This window comes from Herpailurus yagouaroundi, unplaced genomic scaffold, assembly GCF_014898765.1.
Source record: "Herpailurus yagouaroundi ecotype Mexico unplaced genomic scaffold, PumYag 188, whole genome shotgun sequence".
Classification (NCBI taxonomy): domain Eukaryota; kingdom Metazoa; phylum Chordata; class Mammalia; order Carnivora; family Felidae; genus Herpailurus; species Herpailurus yagouaroundi.
This window is the reverse complement of record NW_024412419.1, coordinates 37,213,109-37,230,927: the sequence shown is the minus strand read 5'-3', so window position 1 is coordinate 37,230,927 and position 17,819 is coordinate 37,213,109. Positions and strand designations below refer to the sequence as shown.

General features: G+C 44.5%; 1 long non-coding RNA gene across 1 annotated transcript in view; it reads left to right on the top strand.

Annotated features, from left to right (window-relative positions):
* The window catches only part of LOC121044437 (uncharacterized), a 39,663-nt gene that overhangs the window by 18,953 nt on the left and 2,891 nt on the right, over positions 1-17,819 (top strand). The window lies entirely within an intron of this gene.

Genomic DNA, 17,819 nt, shown 5'->3' with positions numbered 1-17,819 from the left:
AACCCCGCGCTCCAGCTCAGAAAACCGCTCTCCTGTGAGCCCCTCGACAACGTCCCACACATTCCCCTTTTGCTTGAGTCAGCAAGAGTAGTTTCTTTTCAAGAATCCTAGCTGATATTCTTGTGCTGTGCCTCGTCGTTTTCGTTTTTTTTTTTTTTTGTGGCTTCCGAGCTGGCCTTGTGGATTGTTGTTAATTCCTCCCTCTGAAGTTTCTGTTTAAACTCTTTCTGGTCACACTGGCAGGTCTCCTGCCGCATGTTCTCAGATTTGGGTTAGTACATCCTGCTTCCTGCCAGGACCCCGCTGCTCCGGGGTGGATCTGGGCTGCGGTCCAGCAGACACAATTCTCCACTCTGACACCATCTACATGCCCAGATGTTCCCTCCGTATACTTCCTCCCTCCTCCTTTCACTTCCAAAGTCACGAACTTCAAGTGAAGGGAGAAATGAAAACACCACCTGTACCACCAATGCCTTCAGTTTCCTCCTCAGAACTTCAAAGTGCATAGAAACGTACTGGATGGAGACTCAAAGGCTCACCGACTACCACCCTTGGAAGAAAAGTTGGAAACCATCACAGGCCTTTGCTCAAGGGCCATCTCTGACCGACGGGCTGTGGCTGGCTGGGTTTCCCACTGGGGCAGGGTAGGAAGGTGTCCTGAGGGATCCACAAGGCCTGCTCGGAAGTTGCGAAGGAAAAGCACAGTGGAGGGGCTGGTGAGTTCCCCTCCTCCAACACCCCCCTCTGCACATTACAAATGAGACTGAAGCACACACGGATCAAGTTGTCTAAACTAGAGAGGAAGCAAGGGCGGTTCTGGGGATAGATTCTAGGTTGTCAGGCCTTTCCTATTTTTTTTTTTTTAATTAAAAAAAAATATTTATTTATTTTTGCAAGATAGAGAGACAGACACGGGCAGAGAGAGAGAGAGAGAGAGAGAGAGAGAGAGGCACAGAATGGAAAGCAGGCTCCAGGCTCCAAGCTGTCAGCACAGAGCCAGACACGGGGCTCGAACTCACAGACCATGAGATCATGACCTGAGCCAAAGTTGGATGCTTAACCGACTGAGCCACCCAGGCGCCCCAAGGCCTTTCCTATTAATGACAATGATGTCTCTTTCATGCTGGAGTCCAGTCATATATGAGGTCATCAAGGGCCACTTGCTGATTGCCTGTTATGTGTTCCATACTCAGCCACTTCTGGACACCCTGGCGGGAGCCTGCTATGCCTCTGAGCCTATGGATAATCCTTCTGGAGAACTTTCAACATCCCACTTTCCATGCCCTGGGGCCAGCATGGGCTGGGGGGAGGGGGCAGCGCACAGGATCTCCAGGGTCTGGAGGGCACCCTGGGAGCTCACCCATTAGTTGGGACACTATTAGACTGCAGCCAGCAAATTTCTGGGACCACCGTCCCAACAGAAACATACCCCATTTCATTCCAAGTGGGGAGAAAACAAACGGGCAGGTGAACCTCCCCCAAGTGCTAACGTTCATCACACTTGAGATGGTGAGTCGGATCCAAATCCAGATCTGGCGTGACTCATTAGAGCTGGCTGTGGGGAGACGGGGACGGATTGTCTTCACCCTTCCTGTACAGCCAGGTCCTTATTTAAAAGTCCATCCTATTTAACTGTCAAGGTGGGAAACTTCATAAAAGCCAAAATGCCTAGAAGGAGCAAGGGAGCACGCTCACGGGTGATAAGAAGCTTACGGAAGCAGATAGCTCAGGGAATGGGGCGGCTACCCCGCAAGCATTCACTCCGCAGTCCCTTGGGAGAGGGGCATTGCTCGTGGGCCAGGAGCTCCCGAGTGGAGTTTCCTGATAAGGAATAGAGAATGGCTCTGGGAGAAGCAGTCCATACGGACCTGGGACCCCTAGTCCTCAGTGGCCTTAGTGATGGATGAGCATCCTGTTTTATTAAAAGCCTGTTGCTGGCAGGGAAAGCCGTCTGCCTGCTGTGTGGGCAGGGGCCCAATATCGCTGCGGGCAATTCCAAGCCAGTACTTCAAGCTGAAATCAAACCAGGAAAGAACAGGACTGTTTTTTAGCTGATGAAGCAGTACTTTTTCTTTCTTTCTTCTCTTTTTTTAACAGTTCTCTCTCGCCTGGCTCCACTGTGTACATTTTGTGTGTGCGGGCATGCATGCGACATTCTTCACCGGGCTGCAGCTGGGGCTCAGTCCTGGATGAGCCCACCCCTACTTGCTCCTCCCTCACCCCCCCTCCTCCCTGCGCTGCCTCACCCCGGTGTCACAGGCCTACCCAGCCCCCAGCCCCTTGGTAGAGGCGGGGAGCAGAGAGAGGCTCAGACTGTGGCCCGAGGTTATTTACAGGGTGGGGGTGGGGGAGGGAAGAGAAATTCACTGCTTTGTTTATCTTCGGAGTCTGGAAACTCTACAGAATTCATCCATTTCCAAGGAAGCCTGCATGTGCAGGCTTCCAAAACGAAAAAATAAAAGGAGATTCACTTCAAAAGAAACTAAGTGAAAAGCTGTTTTCTTTGTGAGCTGATTTGTTTATTATTATTGTATTTTTTTAACATTAGTTGCTGAAAGTAGGCAAAGGGAGTCTTTTTTTTTTTCCATATTTTTATTACATTTTTGCTCTCATCCTCTGTTGCCTTATCAGTGAGGAGGGCAAATAATATCTTAAGAGACTGATAGAAATATGTTCTCAGCTCATCTCACACATAGCTATGGGAAATCGAGGTTCTGCGCAAACGTTTACAATCACGTTTTCTGCTGAGGTTATAGAGGACTGAGAGTCTTCCATTCGTGTTTTAATCAAATTCACTCAAATTGTCCCACTTTTACAAATGAAAAACAGTGTGCTTCAACACAGATCGTTACGACCAGTTTTTAAAATAATAAAAACAATTTTAATATGCTGGATGGTTGTCTGTACATGAGTTCTCTGGGTCTTTTGACAATTTGGAGTGAATGCTGCCCATAGCAAATATAGCATGTTAATTTACTGGCCTCTTTTTAACCCTGCACTCAAACAATAAACTTTTCATGTGGTGCCAAAAAACAGTATATGTTTTGAAAAAAAAAAATTTTAAAGACACAGTCAGTGGAGAAAAGGAGATTTCAGAAACAAACGTAAAATGTACTTGAAAATGTGTTACTTCACATGCGAACATTCGATTTCATATATCCTTAAATATAAATATTCGATTTTTAAAGTTTCTATTATTTACCGCATTATATGAATCATTGTACTGATGTAAGCCTAAAATCATGTAAACTTACAAGTGTTGCTATGTATTTTAATATCTTATGGGATTTGTTTATGGGAGTTTCAAAATCTTGGGGAGAGGTAGTCTATGGCGCAAAAAAAACAACGGCATGAATCATGTTAAGTCTGATCTACTCTTTTCTAAACTGTGTCTTTTAGGTAAAAGATATATAACAAATTGGATTTTTTTTTTTTTCCTCCACTCTGATTACTTAAGAGAAACTAAGGGATTATCTTTATGGTGAGGAAAGAAGGCTGGTAAATTTAAAACATTAACTTCAAGCTTCGATATTGTGCTTTCTCGTGAGTCACTGGGCCAAAAGCCCATCCTATATTGTCAGGCAAGGGTCCAAGATGAGAAATCAGTAAAGCACAGATATAAGAAGTCTTTGCCTGTGCAGCTAAACAATCGTCATGAAGAAAGTTCCATTCTTGCCGTGGAAATCCATTTCTAGATAAATGTAGTTAAAACCTTTCAGCGCCAGAAGAAAACTTCTGCAAGGAAGAACTCGAAGAAAACCATTTTCCATGCTACAGACAAGTGTTAACACTACTGATCAACATTTGGTCCAAGAAAGAAATGATTACCTGTTTCGGCTTTCAAAAGGAATTCAGTATCCTGTTGACTACAGAGCGGGCTCAGAGAAATGGGACTACTGAGTAATGCAATCGATCCCTTCCAAGAAGGAGAAAGAGGGTGTAGCTTGGACCACAGGAAGCACCATTGATAATTTTTTTTTTCTGTTTCTGGAAAATCAACCGGGAAAGAAAGTATGTCTGAAACATTTAGAAGATAGGCTGTCCTGCCTCTGGTTCTGGAACGAGATGCCATAGGATCACTTTTCCCTACTCCATTTCTCCGAATACAACTAAATTCCCTGAAAACTATTCAACAGACAATGGTAAAAGAAATCTGAAAGCTGGAAAACAAAACAAAACAAAACAAAACACGGTGGACTGGAAAGAAACCTCAAGACTTGAGAAGCAACTTTCTGAGTTCCCTGGATTTTCTTTTTATTTCCCATGTACCCTGATCTGGGCACAGGAGGGGCTTGCAATCTGGAATCACCAATAGGCACAGACAAGAAAACAACAACAAAAAACGAAACCCAAGAATATCCTCCTCTCTCTGGTCAAAGTTCAGGAAAGGGAAAATCCAACAGAGGCCCAGTAAGAAGTTCCAGCCCCCACTACAATCCAGGGTCCTTGCAAACAGTCTCATCTGTAGGCAGTGGGGGCGGCGGCAGCAGAAGCGGCAAAGCCCCAAGCAGTTCTGGCCTCTGGTCCACAACTGAGACATCAGCGGGTGGCCTGATCCACCCACAGCAGCAGCAGTGAAGCCCCATGTCTCCCTGGCCTTGACCCAGTAGCGTAAGGAGACCCAGGCCCAGCAGCTACTTCCTGGCTCCCAAGGGTTGCCCAGCAACAGTCTCCTAACATAATAATCACATAAGAAAGCAATACAAAGTGATATCTTAAAAAATATAATAATTAAATCAAAACGGAACTCTAAGAAATGTTCAGGCAACCCACAGAAAGACAAGAACAAAGGAACAGAAGAATGAGAAACAGAAGGAACAAACAGAAAACAAATAATACAACGCCAGACTTAGCCTTAATAGATCACTAGACACCTTGAATGGAAATGGTCTCAATACACCAATTGAAAGACAGAGATTGGCAGGGTGGATTACAAAACGCGACCCAACTATATGTTGTTTATGAGAAACTCACTACAAATTTAATGACACGAGGAGACTGAAAGCAAGAGAAAGGGAAAAGATATACCAAGCAAGTATTAAAAGCATGAATGGCTATGTTAACATCAGACAACATAGACTGCAGAGCAAAGAAGCTACCGTGGGCAAAGAGGATTATTCCGCTAAGAAAAAAATAGCTCTCCTGTGAACCAAATAACAGTTTCAAAATATCGAAGCAAAAACTAAGACAGCTGAAAGAAAATTAGACAAATCTGCAATTGCCTTTGGGAGATTCCCAGCCCAGCCCCCACTCCCACCCCCGCTGAGAAACTTTAGGACCACTAAAGAGAAAATTAGACCACCACCACCAACTACAAAGATCTGATTGGCATTTATAGGATGCTCAGTCAACAACCGCAGAACATCTGTCCTTTCAAAGGGCCCATGGAACATTCATCAGGGTAGACTGTATCCTAGATCGTAAAGCGAACCTTAACAAATTCAAAAGAATTAAAATCATAGAGTATGTTGTCTGACCACAATGGAATCAAACTATAAATCAAAACAGGAGGTCAACAGGAAAATTTCCAAATACTTGAAAACTAAACAATAAACTTCTAAATGATTCATGGGTCAAGGAGGTGATCTCAAAGGAAACTTTAAAAATCATAGCACTGAATGAAAATGAAAATATGTTCATTTTCATTTTCATTCAGTGCTATGATTTTTAAAGTTTGTGAGAGGCAGCTAAAGCAATGTTGAAAGGGAAATTTATGGCACTAAAAGCTGCCTTGGAAGACGAAGTATCTCAAATCACTAATCTAAGTTCCTACATCAAAACATTTACAAAAAGAAGAGCAAAATAAATTCAAAGCAAACAGGGAAAAGAGATAATAAGGAGCAGAAATCAATGAAATCGAAAGCTGGAAAATAGAAAAAAAACATTGAAATGCCAAGACGGTTCTTCAAAAAAATAAAATAAAATAAAATTAGTAACTTCTAGCAAGATTGGCAAAGATAAAAAGAAGACACAGATCCCGATCCCCAATATCAGAATTGCAGGAGATACCACAATAAATTCTGCAACCATTATAATGATAATAAAAAATACTACAAACAACTTTATGGTCATAAATTCAACAACTTAGAAGAAATAAGACGATTCCTCTAACACCACAAACTACCAAAACTTAGCCAAGATGAATTGGATGATCTACTCAGTTCTTTAACTGTTGAAGAAATTGAATGTGCAATTTAAATGCTCCACAAAAGAAATCTTTAGGCCCAGATGGCTTCACTAGAACATTTTACGATTCAAAGAATAATTAATGTTATTTCTATATAATCTCTTCCAGACATAAGAAAGGATAAATCACTTCCCACTTCTATATATGAGGCCATCATTGCTCTGATACCAAAACCAACTAAAGACAGTACCCTCCCCCCAAAAACCCTGAAGACTAATATCTCTCATGAACTTAGATGCAAAAATCATCAGCCAAATTTAATCAAATCCAACGATGTATATATAAATAGTAAGACACTATGACCAAGAAGCATTTATGCCAGCTATGCGATACTGATTCAATATTTGAAAATCAATCAATGTAATACACCATAGTGACAGGCTAAAGAAGAAAAATCATATGATCATATCAACTGATGCAGAAAAATCATTTACCAAATGCAATTACCATTAATAATGAAAAAAAACCTGTCCACGCACTAGGAATAGCAAGGAAGTTCTTCGGCCTCATAAAGAATATCTTCTGAACCCTGCATCAAGCATTGTATTTAATGGTGAAAGATTAAATGCATCTAAGATCTGAACAAAGATGTAGAACAAAGCGAAGATGTCTGCTCTAACTACTCTTAGACACAGTATTAGAAGTTCTAACCACTGCAGGGGCGCCTGGGTGGCTCAGTCGATTGAGCGTCTGACTCCGGCTCAGGTCACGATCTCGCGGTTCATGTCGGGCTCTGTGAGGAGCCTGGAGTCAGCTTCAGATTCTGTGTCTCCCTCTCTCTGCCCCTTCTCTGCTCACGCTCTGTCTCTCTCTGTCTCTCAAAAATGAATAAACGTTTAAAAAAAAATTAAAAAAAAAAAAAGAAGTTCTAACTGCTGTAACAAGACAGGAAAAAGAAATCCAAGAATCAGTAAAACTATCTCTGATTGCAAACAGCATGACTGTCTGCATGGAAAATCCCGAGGACTCTGGGACAAATAGCTCGTCCTCCTTGCCTGGGCTGCATCAATCAGGCAGGTATTTGCAGTTGTTCTCAGGGTTTGCCGCAGTAGACAGCAGCAGGGGGACTGAGAGCACAGCATGGGCATGGTAGGCCAGGGGGACACCCCAACTCCCTCACTCTCAGCTGTGTGCCCCCGGACACCTTCCTTGATCTCTCTGAACTTTGGGCCCCTCATCCGAAGTGGGGTTTGATGATAGAATCCAGAGCCTATAGCTGTTGTGAGTATTCAACGAGAGCCGGTGTGCAATTGATCACTCTATACTTGCTGCCCGTCCTGCTACTGTGGCTGCTACTGAATGTGATGATGCCATCTGCTGAGCTGCCCCCAGGCACGGTCACTGAAGCCAAGAGTCCTGAATTCCCCTGTTAGTGGTCCTGTGACTTGTCGACTCACCCAACCATTCTAAGCCTCACTGCTCTCATTTATAAAGTGGGGACGATAACCCCTCTCTCATAGGTTTCTTGTCAAGACCTATGAGGTCTTAAGACCAAGTGGAACAACGCATAAAAGCGTTTTGAGCCCTTGATAATAATAATAATTATAATTAATAATAATAATAATGGCCAGAATTTGTTGAGCACTCCCTGCTCAACACAGATCGCTTTTTGCCTACGACCTTTTACCTAATCCTTATAACGATGAATTGTTAGTCTATGCAGTTTGGGAAACTAAGGCCCCAAGAAGTAATGTGTCCAGAGACTTAATTTGTAAGGGATAGAATCCAAATTCAGACACCCAGAATCTGGCTGGGCTCTCATGCTTTCCAGAGAAAGTAAGCTAGTGAGGACAAGAACAGCTTGGCATGGGGGCTCACTTCCACTGGCAAGATGGGTACGATCTGGTGTGGGAGGCTCAGAGAGCCGTTTGTGACAGGCAGGAGGGGAACCAAGAGTCATCCTTGGCAATGGCCACTGGCTCCAAACTAACAAGCCGTCTGAGAAATGAGGTGCCCTTTGGTGGAACACCAGGTGGGACGTTAATGAGAGAACCATCCTCCCCCCACCCCCATCCCGTTTCCTTGAAAGTTCCAACAATTAGGCTGAAGCAAACTACGTGCCCAGGTCTAAAAATAACTCCGTCACTTCCAATAAGGGCTCAGTCTGGGCTGAAGTCATTCTTTCAGGTGCAGCAAAGGAATGCTTGACTGTGCGTCATGAACTTAAAATAGGAGCAGGGTCAGAGGGCCAGCTGGGGCTCACAGATGCCAAGTGGGCAGTTTCTCAGCTGGTGTTTTCTAATATTTCCTGCTTTAAACAGCAGGTTTCTGTCTTTTTTTTTTTTTTTCAGTTGAGAGGGGGTGAAAATGTATGTTTAAAACGTTCACTAGCTTTGCTTTCTCTCATCTCCACGTGTATTCTTTCCACCCGTCATTTGCATTCATTTTTACTGGCTGCTCATGCGTTGTCCTGAAATATACTAGTTACAGAAATTAAAACAGGCAACTCCACCTCTTTCTCCCATCATGGATGGATCCATAATGTTTTTCCTGAATATCCCTGGCCAGAGTGCCCCAGGGAAACTGCTAGTTGGACAATTCCCTGATCCCATGGATGCTGGAAATGGGCTGTCCATTTGTCCGGGTGCTCTACAGAAAGTGTCTCTTTTGTAAAGGAGAGTGGAATAGAGTCTAAGATCCCACCAATTCTAAGAGTCTGTGATTGATTTCCTTTTTATAACCTGGCTATATTTAGGTTGATGAATTATATTCAAGATGGAATCATCGCTGATTCTGTCAATGAATGGTTTTTGTATTCAAAAGCTACTGAAAGGACTTCTGGTCCGGACAAGATAACATAAACTCATTTCTCCCTTTCCTCCTCCAGCTAGGTACAATGATGAACTCTGGAAATATTGCAAGAGGTCACCAAAGGAAAACTCTGAAAGGGGAAAGAGAGAGGGAAACAAGCTAGAGATCCTAGTACTGCAAGAACAACACAGCAGTGGGGTGTCTTACTACCCCCTTGTCCAACAGGAGAAGGTGATCTAGGCTTGGCATTTCCTGCTGCCCAACCGGGCTCCAGAGGAGAACCAACAGAGGTTCCCTCTTTTTGGTGGGCCTGAGATTCTCTTCTCTCACTGACAGACACCTGGAATGACCAGATGATACCAAAAAAGGGGGTTACAGCATAACAAGCAACCTCGCCTGGGAAGAAGCTTTTTTGTCTCCATGGACCCAAGAGGACCCCTTATCTAGAGGCACCGGGAGAACCAGCCTGAGGAATTTCCTTCAGCCCCCTCAGGTAGCAGCAGGGAGGACCAGTGGGAGTCCCAAGAGACTGTAATAATATGACAAACGCTCTGAAATTAAATTGCCATTGGACCCACAGCCCACTAACCCAGGCCAGGATCTGCTTGTTAACCTAAATAGGGTGAGAGCTGGCTTAAAAAAAAATTCAAATCGGATTGAGAGAGTCTCCTAACATAAAAGGCAAGATGTCCAAATATACACATCATATCAAGAACCAGGAGAATAACGTAGATGAGAAAAGACAATCAGGTGACACCCACTCTGAGATGAACCAGGTGCCAGAAGCACCTGACAAAGACTTTGAAGCAGCTGTCATAAAAATGCTTTAGAAAGGAAGTGCAACTTCTCTTGAAACAAATGAAAGAAGAGAAAAAAATCTTGGCCAAGAAACGGAGCTTATAAAAAAGGAACCAAATGGAAATTATAGCACTAGGAAATATAATAACTGAAATAAAAAACTCACCAGATAGGCTCAATGGTAGAATGGATACGACAAAAGGTAGAATCAATAAAATTGAGGAAAAAACAACAGAAGTCACCCAATCTGAGTGACAAAGAGAAAGCATACAGAAAAATTTCTCTACTGTAAATGATGACTTCGATTCACACATTAGTAGCTTGGACCACATGCAGACGGGCTGCTTAATCAACTTAAGAGAACTAATGGTTTTAAATAGTGACAAATAATTGGAAAATAACAAATTTTAAATGACACCATTTACAAAAGCACCTAAAATATAGGGAATAGTTGGGGCACAGATGATTTTTTAGGGCAGTGAAAATACTCTGTATATTATAATGGTAGATACAGGTCATTATACATTTTCCCAAACCCATCGAATGTATGCCATCAAGAGTAACCTGTAACGGAAACCATGGACTTTGGATGATAAGATGGGCCAATGTAGGTTTCTGAACTGTAACAAATGTATCATTCTGGTTGGGGATGTTGATTATGGGGGAGGCTATGCAAATGTTGAGGGAAGGAGTATATAGGAAATCTTTCCTTTCCCCTCCATTTTATTGTGAACCTAAAACTGCTCTTAAAAACGTCTTTAGAAAATAGCAAAATAGGGGCTCCTGGGTGGCTCAGTCGGTTAAGCGTCCAACTTCAACTCAGGTCACGATCTCGCGGTCCGTGACTTCGAGCCCCGCATCGGGCTCTGGGCTGATGGTTTAGAGCCTGGAGCCGCTTCTCTCTCTGTCCCTCCCTCATTCATGCTCTGTCTCTGTCTCAAAAATAAATAAACGTTAAAAAAAATTTTGTTTGAAGAAAATAGCAAAATAGGAGCACCTGGGTGGCTCAGTCAGTTAAGCATCCGACTTCAGCTCAGGTCATGATCTCACAGTTCGTGGGTTCGAGCCCCACATCGTGGGTCCGAGCCTGCTTCAGGTTCTATGTTTCCCTCTCTCTCTGCTCCTCCCCCACTCATGCTCTGTCTCTTAAATATAAAAAATAAAACATAATTTTTTTAAAAAAATTAGTGAAATAAATGTGATGAAATTTAATTAAGAACCATAAGATTATTGTTGAAAGATATTAAAGAAACCCTAAGCAAATATTTATAGAATGAAAAACTTAATGCTCTAAAAATTTTTTTTTAATTTTTAAATTTTTTTACTTGAGAGAGAGTGTGAGTGGGGGAGAGGGGCAGAGAGAGTAAGAGAGAGAGAGAGAGAGAGAGAGAGAATCTCAAGCAGGCTCCATGCTGAGCATGCAGCCTGATGTGGGGCTTGATCTTAAGATACTGGAATCATGACCTGAGCTGAAATCAAGAGTTGGGTGCTCAACCAACTGAGCCACCCAGGCGCCCCAAGACTTAATGCTTTTAAAGTCAATTCTCTCCAAACTGATCTCTAGAACTAGCACAATTTCAATATAAATTCCAGTAGAGTTTTGTTAATTTTATTTTTAGCATAAACTTCATCCTATAATTTATTTGGAAAATTAAAAGACCAAAAGAATCTTGAATAGGAACATTTTCAAGACTTATTCTGAAGCTTTAGTAAATAAGACAGTGTAAGATTTGTGTAAGCATAGACAAATAGACCCATGGAGCAGAAATGAAAGTTCTAGAAAACAGACCACTCATATTCAATATCTTGATTTGTGATTTTAAAAGACACTGCCATGCAATGAGATAGAAGGGATGGTCTTTTCATAAACTCTGCTGGGTTGACTGCATATTCATTGAAAAAAAAAATTAATCTTGACCTTACCTCACACCAGACACAAACATTAAATCAGGTAGGACACTTGGGTGGCTCAGTCAGTTATGAATCTGACTCATGGTTTCAGCTCAGGTCATGATCTCATGGTTCCTGAGATCTAGCCCCACATTGGGCTCTGCTCTGATCGTACATTGCCTGCTTGGGAAAATCTCTCTTTCCCTCTCTATCTGCCCCTCCCCTGGTCGTGCTCTCTCTCTCTCAAAATAAATAAATAAATAAATAAATAAATAAATAAATAAATAAGGTTAAAAAATCAAATCAGGCAGATTGTAATCTAAATATGAAAGGTAAAATGATAAAACTTCCAAAAGATAACATCAGAGAATAATCTCATGAGCTTGGACACAAAAAAATTTCTCAAATACAGTACAAAAAAACCACTAAGAACACGAGAAAAGATCAGTAAACTGGACTTCATTAAAACCAAGAAGTTTGCTCATCAAAAGACACCAAGAAGAGACTAAAAAGGTTGGGGTGCTTGGGTAGCTCAGTGGTTTGAGCGTCTGAATCTTGATTTAAGGTCAGGTCACGATCCCAGGGTCATGGGATCGAGCCCCGAGTCAGGATCCACACTGACTGTGGAATCTGCTTGAGATTCCCTCTCTCTCTTTCTTTCTCTTTCTCTAATAAATAAATAAATAAATTAATTAATTAAAACCTTAAAAAGAGAGTGAAAGGCAAGCCACAGAGAAACAATATTTGCGTATCTTAAACTTGATTTAAAAAAATCGTGTCCAGAATATATGAAAAATCTTCAAAAACCATTAGTAGTCCAATAGAAAAAAAATGAGCAAAAGACTGGCACAGGTACCTCACTAAGAGGCTATACAATTTATCAGTAAATATGAGCAGGGGAGTGCAGAGGACATTCACAGGGTAACACCACTATATACCCACCAGAGTGGCTGAAAATGAACAGACTAATAACACTAAGTGCTGGAGAGGATGTGTGTGGCCATTGCCACCGCCATCCACTGACCAGCATGGCTGTAAACCGGTGCAGTCACTGTGGAAAATTGGGGGCAGGATTTACTGCACCTGAACAATGTAGAGCCTGTGACTCAGCGGTTCCCCTCCTTGGTATACCCCCAACTGAAACATACACACACGCGCGCGCCGAAGACACGTACGAAACCCTTCAGAACTATCTAGTTAAGGAGCCAAAGTCTGGAGACGTGAAAAGTTCTAAAAGGAAACCACACTAAAATGGAGTTGGGAGGCCAGAGGTGGGAGTTCTCATGCCCTACCCCTCCTGGCCAATTGCAGAAAGAGCCACACCTTAAAAAATTTTTTTTTCATGTTTATTCATTTTTTGAGAGAGAGACAGAGAGCATGAGAGAGGGGAGGGGCAGAGAGAGAAGGAGACACAGAATCTGAAACAGGCTCCATGAGCTGTCGGCACAGAGCCTGACGTGGGACTCGAACCCATGAAGTGTGAGATCATGACCTGAGCTGAAGTCAGACGCTTAACCGACTGAGCCACCCAGGCGCCCCAAGGTGATACTACTTTAGCTACGACTTTACTATCCCAGAAGGAGGAAGATTTTCCTCCCCTGGTGACACTCAGCCAGTGAGAGACTGTAATAACTCAGCCAATGAAAAACCACTATAATTTGAGCCCCCAGTTGACCTTAATGGACTTTTTTTTTTTTTTTTTTTTTTTTTTACAACAGACCTCCCAACTTCTCCCTTTCCTCTATAAAAGAGCGTTCCTCTCCTTCAATCTCTGGACTTGCCTATGCTTTTGCTCTGAAGCTACTTTGTCCCGAATTGCGATTCTCTGCTTTTTCTGAATGAACCCATTTTTTTACTGGTAAAATAACTAGCAGGGTTTTTTAAAGTTTATTTCTTTATTTTGAAGAGGTGGGGGAGCGCGAACACGAGGAGGGGAGGGGCAGAGAGAGGAGAGAGAAAGTCCCAAGCAGGCTCCACACTGTCAGTGCAGAGCCTGAGCAGCGCAGGGGCTCCAATTAGGAATAGTGAGATCATGACCTGAGCTGAAATCAAAAGTCGGCCGCCTCACCAACTGAGCCACCCAGGCCCCGATCTTCAAGGTTGATAGAAACAGCCCAGAGTTCCATCAACAGTGGAATGGATAAATATATGTGGTGTCCTTAGCAGTGAAATTGAACAATCTAAAACAACACGAACTAACACAGAACTGAAACCTTCAAGTTCAGGGTAGGGAGCCAGACAACCAAGAGGGCACACGGGATGATACTATTGACATGAAGGTCAAGAACAGACAAAGCTACTTGGTGGGGATGCAAGTCAAGATGGTCGTTATTTGGAGGATGTGACTGGGAAGAAGCACAAAGGGGCTGTTGGGGTGTTTGTAATGTACTGTTCTTTGTCCCTGTTGTTGTTATCTGTCTCTTCTTTTTCTGCTGAAGTATAATTAACATCTAGTGTTATATTAGTTTCAGGTGTACAATATAATGAAGATTCAACAGTGTCCTGGTCCTCAACCGGGTCATGGTTTCATAGATTTGGTTCCTTTGTGAAAATTCGTCGCGCTCTTACGCAGATCACTTGTGCACTTTTCTCCGTGTATGTCTTACTTCGGCAAAGGGTTGACCTAAAACACTATGTTGGAGTTTGCAGAGGTCAACACAGCCACAAAAACTTTGTTGCTTCACAAAGAGTATTTTATATGATGCCCCAAAACTTTGGAAACCAAGATGCCGTTTTCTCACTCTGAACCAATAAACACACAAACTGATAGAAAAGTCATGGGGTTCACAGATGACTTATTTGTAGACAGTCTACACCACATGTCCTAACATCTTCCATCCAAAGGCAGGCCAGCCTTCCATTCAGCAGAGAGGCCCTGCTCACCTGTCAGACCATCCGCTTCTCTAAGCCCAGGGAGTTTGGTCATGCCCCACTCTGGTCCTCCCGCCCTCACACTGGTCCTCCCAGCTGCTCACCTGACGCCATGACTGACATCAGGGCAGGCCGCCATGTCAGTGTGGACCTCACCAGTGACCCATTCTTTTCATTCCATGCTGACATAGAGAATTGGAGACGGACTTCTTTGGGAATTTCCGGTCTAAAACCATCTAGAGAGCTCTTGCTGAGTTACTGCAGATACCTTTGCTGAAACACTTGGCTAAAATCATCCTGGCATTTTTTTATGAGGAAGCGGGTTTTAATTTGGAAGATGCATCTGCTGAACGATAGGGCCATTAAACACCAAAGAGCTGGTTTATTTCCTTTTGAGATGTTTTAAGCTTTCTAGTCCCTCATTCCCTTCAACCAGTAGGATGAGAGGTATTGGTATAACCAGCTGGACATTTTTTTTCAGTTTATTTACTTATTTTGCGAAAGAGAGCGTAAGCAGGGGAGGGGCAGGGAGACAGGGAGAGAGAGAGAGAGAGAAAGAATCTCAAGCAGGCCTCGTGCTGTTAGTGTGGAGCTGAACTTCGTTGGGGCTCAATCTCATAAACCGTGAGATCATACCTGAGCGGAAATCAAGAGTCAGACTCTTTTTTTTTTTTTTTTTAACGTTTATTTATTTTTGAGACAGAGAGAGAGAGAGCATGAACAGGGGAGGGTCAGAGAAAGAGGGAGACACAGAATCCGAAACAGGCTCCAGGCTCCGAGCTGTCAGCACAGAGCCCGACGTGGGGCTTGAACCCACGGACCGCGAGATTATGACCTGAGCTGAAGTCGGATGCTTAACCGACTGAGCCACCCAGGCGCCCCAAGAGTCAGACTCTTAACTGACTGAGCCACCCAGGCACCCATCAGTTGGACACTGTTTACAAACCATTTGTGTGCAACCTGTCATCTTCTCTCCCTCCGTAGGTAGCTAAAGTTATGTTAGAGCAAGGGGACCCTCGAGAACACCCAGCATAGCCCCCTGGTGTGCCAAAGACAGGGCCAAGTCTGGGGGAGGGAAAGGGATTTGCAAGTTGAGCTGTAAGAACACAGGTCTCCTGGGACACCTGGCAGTGACCCCACACTCGGGGATCTGAGAACAAAGCAAGGGGTTGTTGAGCCAAAATTAGCTGTCACCTCCTTCCCTTGATTCGTTTTCTTTGCTTCCTACCATCAAAGTCAGGTTCCAAATGCGTCCATGGGAGGGGCCAGGAACCGTCTCTGTCCCCTGCTACAAGCAAAAGGCCCTCAGGCGTCCTCATCTGGGATGAGCTGGAGGAGAGAGGCAGCCGTGTGGAAGGGCCAGCCCCGAAAAACACGAGTGCTTGAGGGGGCTTGCAGAGGGGTGTAGCAAAGAGTAAAATTCTCGGCCTCTGGAAATGCACATCATGGGTTCAAATCCCACCTCCCCCACTTACCGTCTCCAGGCCTCAGTTTCTCTAGCTGGGAAGCAGGAATGACGGTAGAAGCCCCTCGGTCAGATTGCCGAGGACAACGAACAGTGTTCGAGCTACTGGAACAGTGCCCGAATGTCGAGGCACCGCAGGTGGTGAGGGCGGACGCGCTCCCAAAAGGGCAAGGGACCACGCTTCGGGTGTCTTCAGTGGATACAAAAGGCTGAGACGGCTCTTGGTCATGGAGGTAGAGCCTGTCTGTTGCCCAAGCGAACCACTTCCTGGCTTTGGTGAAACCCTCAGCTCTTAGTATGACCAACCAGTTGGGCTAATGACCACATGCCATGACGCCAGAGGCAGAGAGACAACAAAGGGAGAATCTGATCAGTGGAGCCTGGACGGGGCGCGGAGAGGTACCAAAGGCAAACCAAAGTCACTTGACCGGTGGGCCCCCCCTGTGGAAGGGATAAAGGCAACCTGCCGTACCCTGAGAGCTGGGAATATCTTCCCCTTGGAAAACATTCCCTCCTGGGCTCTGTCTGTTCATGGCTGACATGTGCACTCTTAGATAGCCATTCCTTTGGCTTAATATATGGTCCTCTGTCCAAAAGACAGAGTCCTGGGGCACCTGGGTGGCTCGGTCAGTTAAGCATCTGACTTCGGCTCAGGTCACAATGTCCTGGTTCGTGAGTTTGAGCCCTGCATCGGGCATCGGGCTCTGCACTGACAGTGTGGAGCCTGCCTGGAATTGTCTCTTCCTCTCTCTCTGCCCCCTCCCCAACTCGAGCGTGCTCTGGCACATGCATGTGCTGTTCCTCTCTCTCTCTCTCTCTCTCTCTCTCTCTCTCAAAAAAAAAGACAAAGTGGGGCGCCTGGGTGGCGCAGTCGGTTAAGCGTCCGACTTCAGCCAGGTCACGATCTCGCGGTCCGGGAGTTCGAGCCCCGCGTCAGGCTCTGGGCTGATGGCTCAGAACCTGGAGCCTGTTTCCGATTCTGTGTCTCCCTCTCTCTCTGCCCCTCCCCCGTTCATGCTCTGTCTCTCTCTGTCCCAAAAATAAATAAACGTTGAAAAAAAAAAAAAAGACAAAGAGAGAGAGAGACGGAGAGACAGACCCCTTACTGGCAAAGTGGGTGGCCCCAATTTAAGATGTGCTGTGCTCACGTGGTTCTGCACGGTTTTGTTTTTGTTTTTGTTTTGGAGAGAGACAGAGTGTGAGTGGGGGGAGGGGCAGAGAGGGAGAGAGGGAGAATCCGAGCAGGATCCTCGAGGTCAGTACGCAGAGCCAGATGCGAGACTCCAACTCACAAAACCATGAGTCCACGACCTGAGCCAAAATCAAGAGTCAGACGCTTCACTGACAGAGCCACCCAGGCGCCCCTGGTTCCTCACGTTTTATACAAAGCCTCCTTTTCTGTGTCTCCCCGTGAGTGTGACAAGAGTCTGCTCACCCAAGAGCTCTGGGACAGCATGTGCAGCTTCCAGACTGCCCATGTTAAATATGGTTAGCTGACTACCACGACCTGTGCTCTCTGTGAGGGGGCTCCCACCTCAGAGCCTCATTCTGGCTTCTCTCTTAGCCTGGAGTGTTCAGCCAGGTGCCATGGTCCTCCGACCCCTCGGGTCTCTGGGGTCACTCCTCAGACAGGCCTCTTGCCCCACACAATCCCGTCGCCTTGCACTCTGATTTTCATCAGTGCTTCTGCAGGTTCCTTCTCTGTGATCTGTCCCCCTCACTAGCATGCCGGTTCTTTCTTTGTCTTGATGTCACAGCATTCTAGCCCCTGAAGCAGTACTTGATATGGGCAGGTGTTGAGTAGGTAACTGATGAATGAATGAATAAGTGGATGAATGAATGAGTGGATGAATGAAT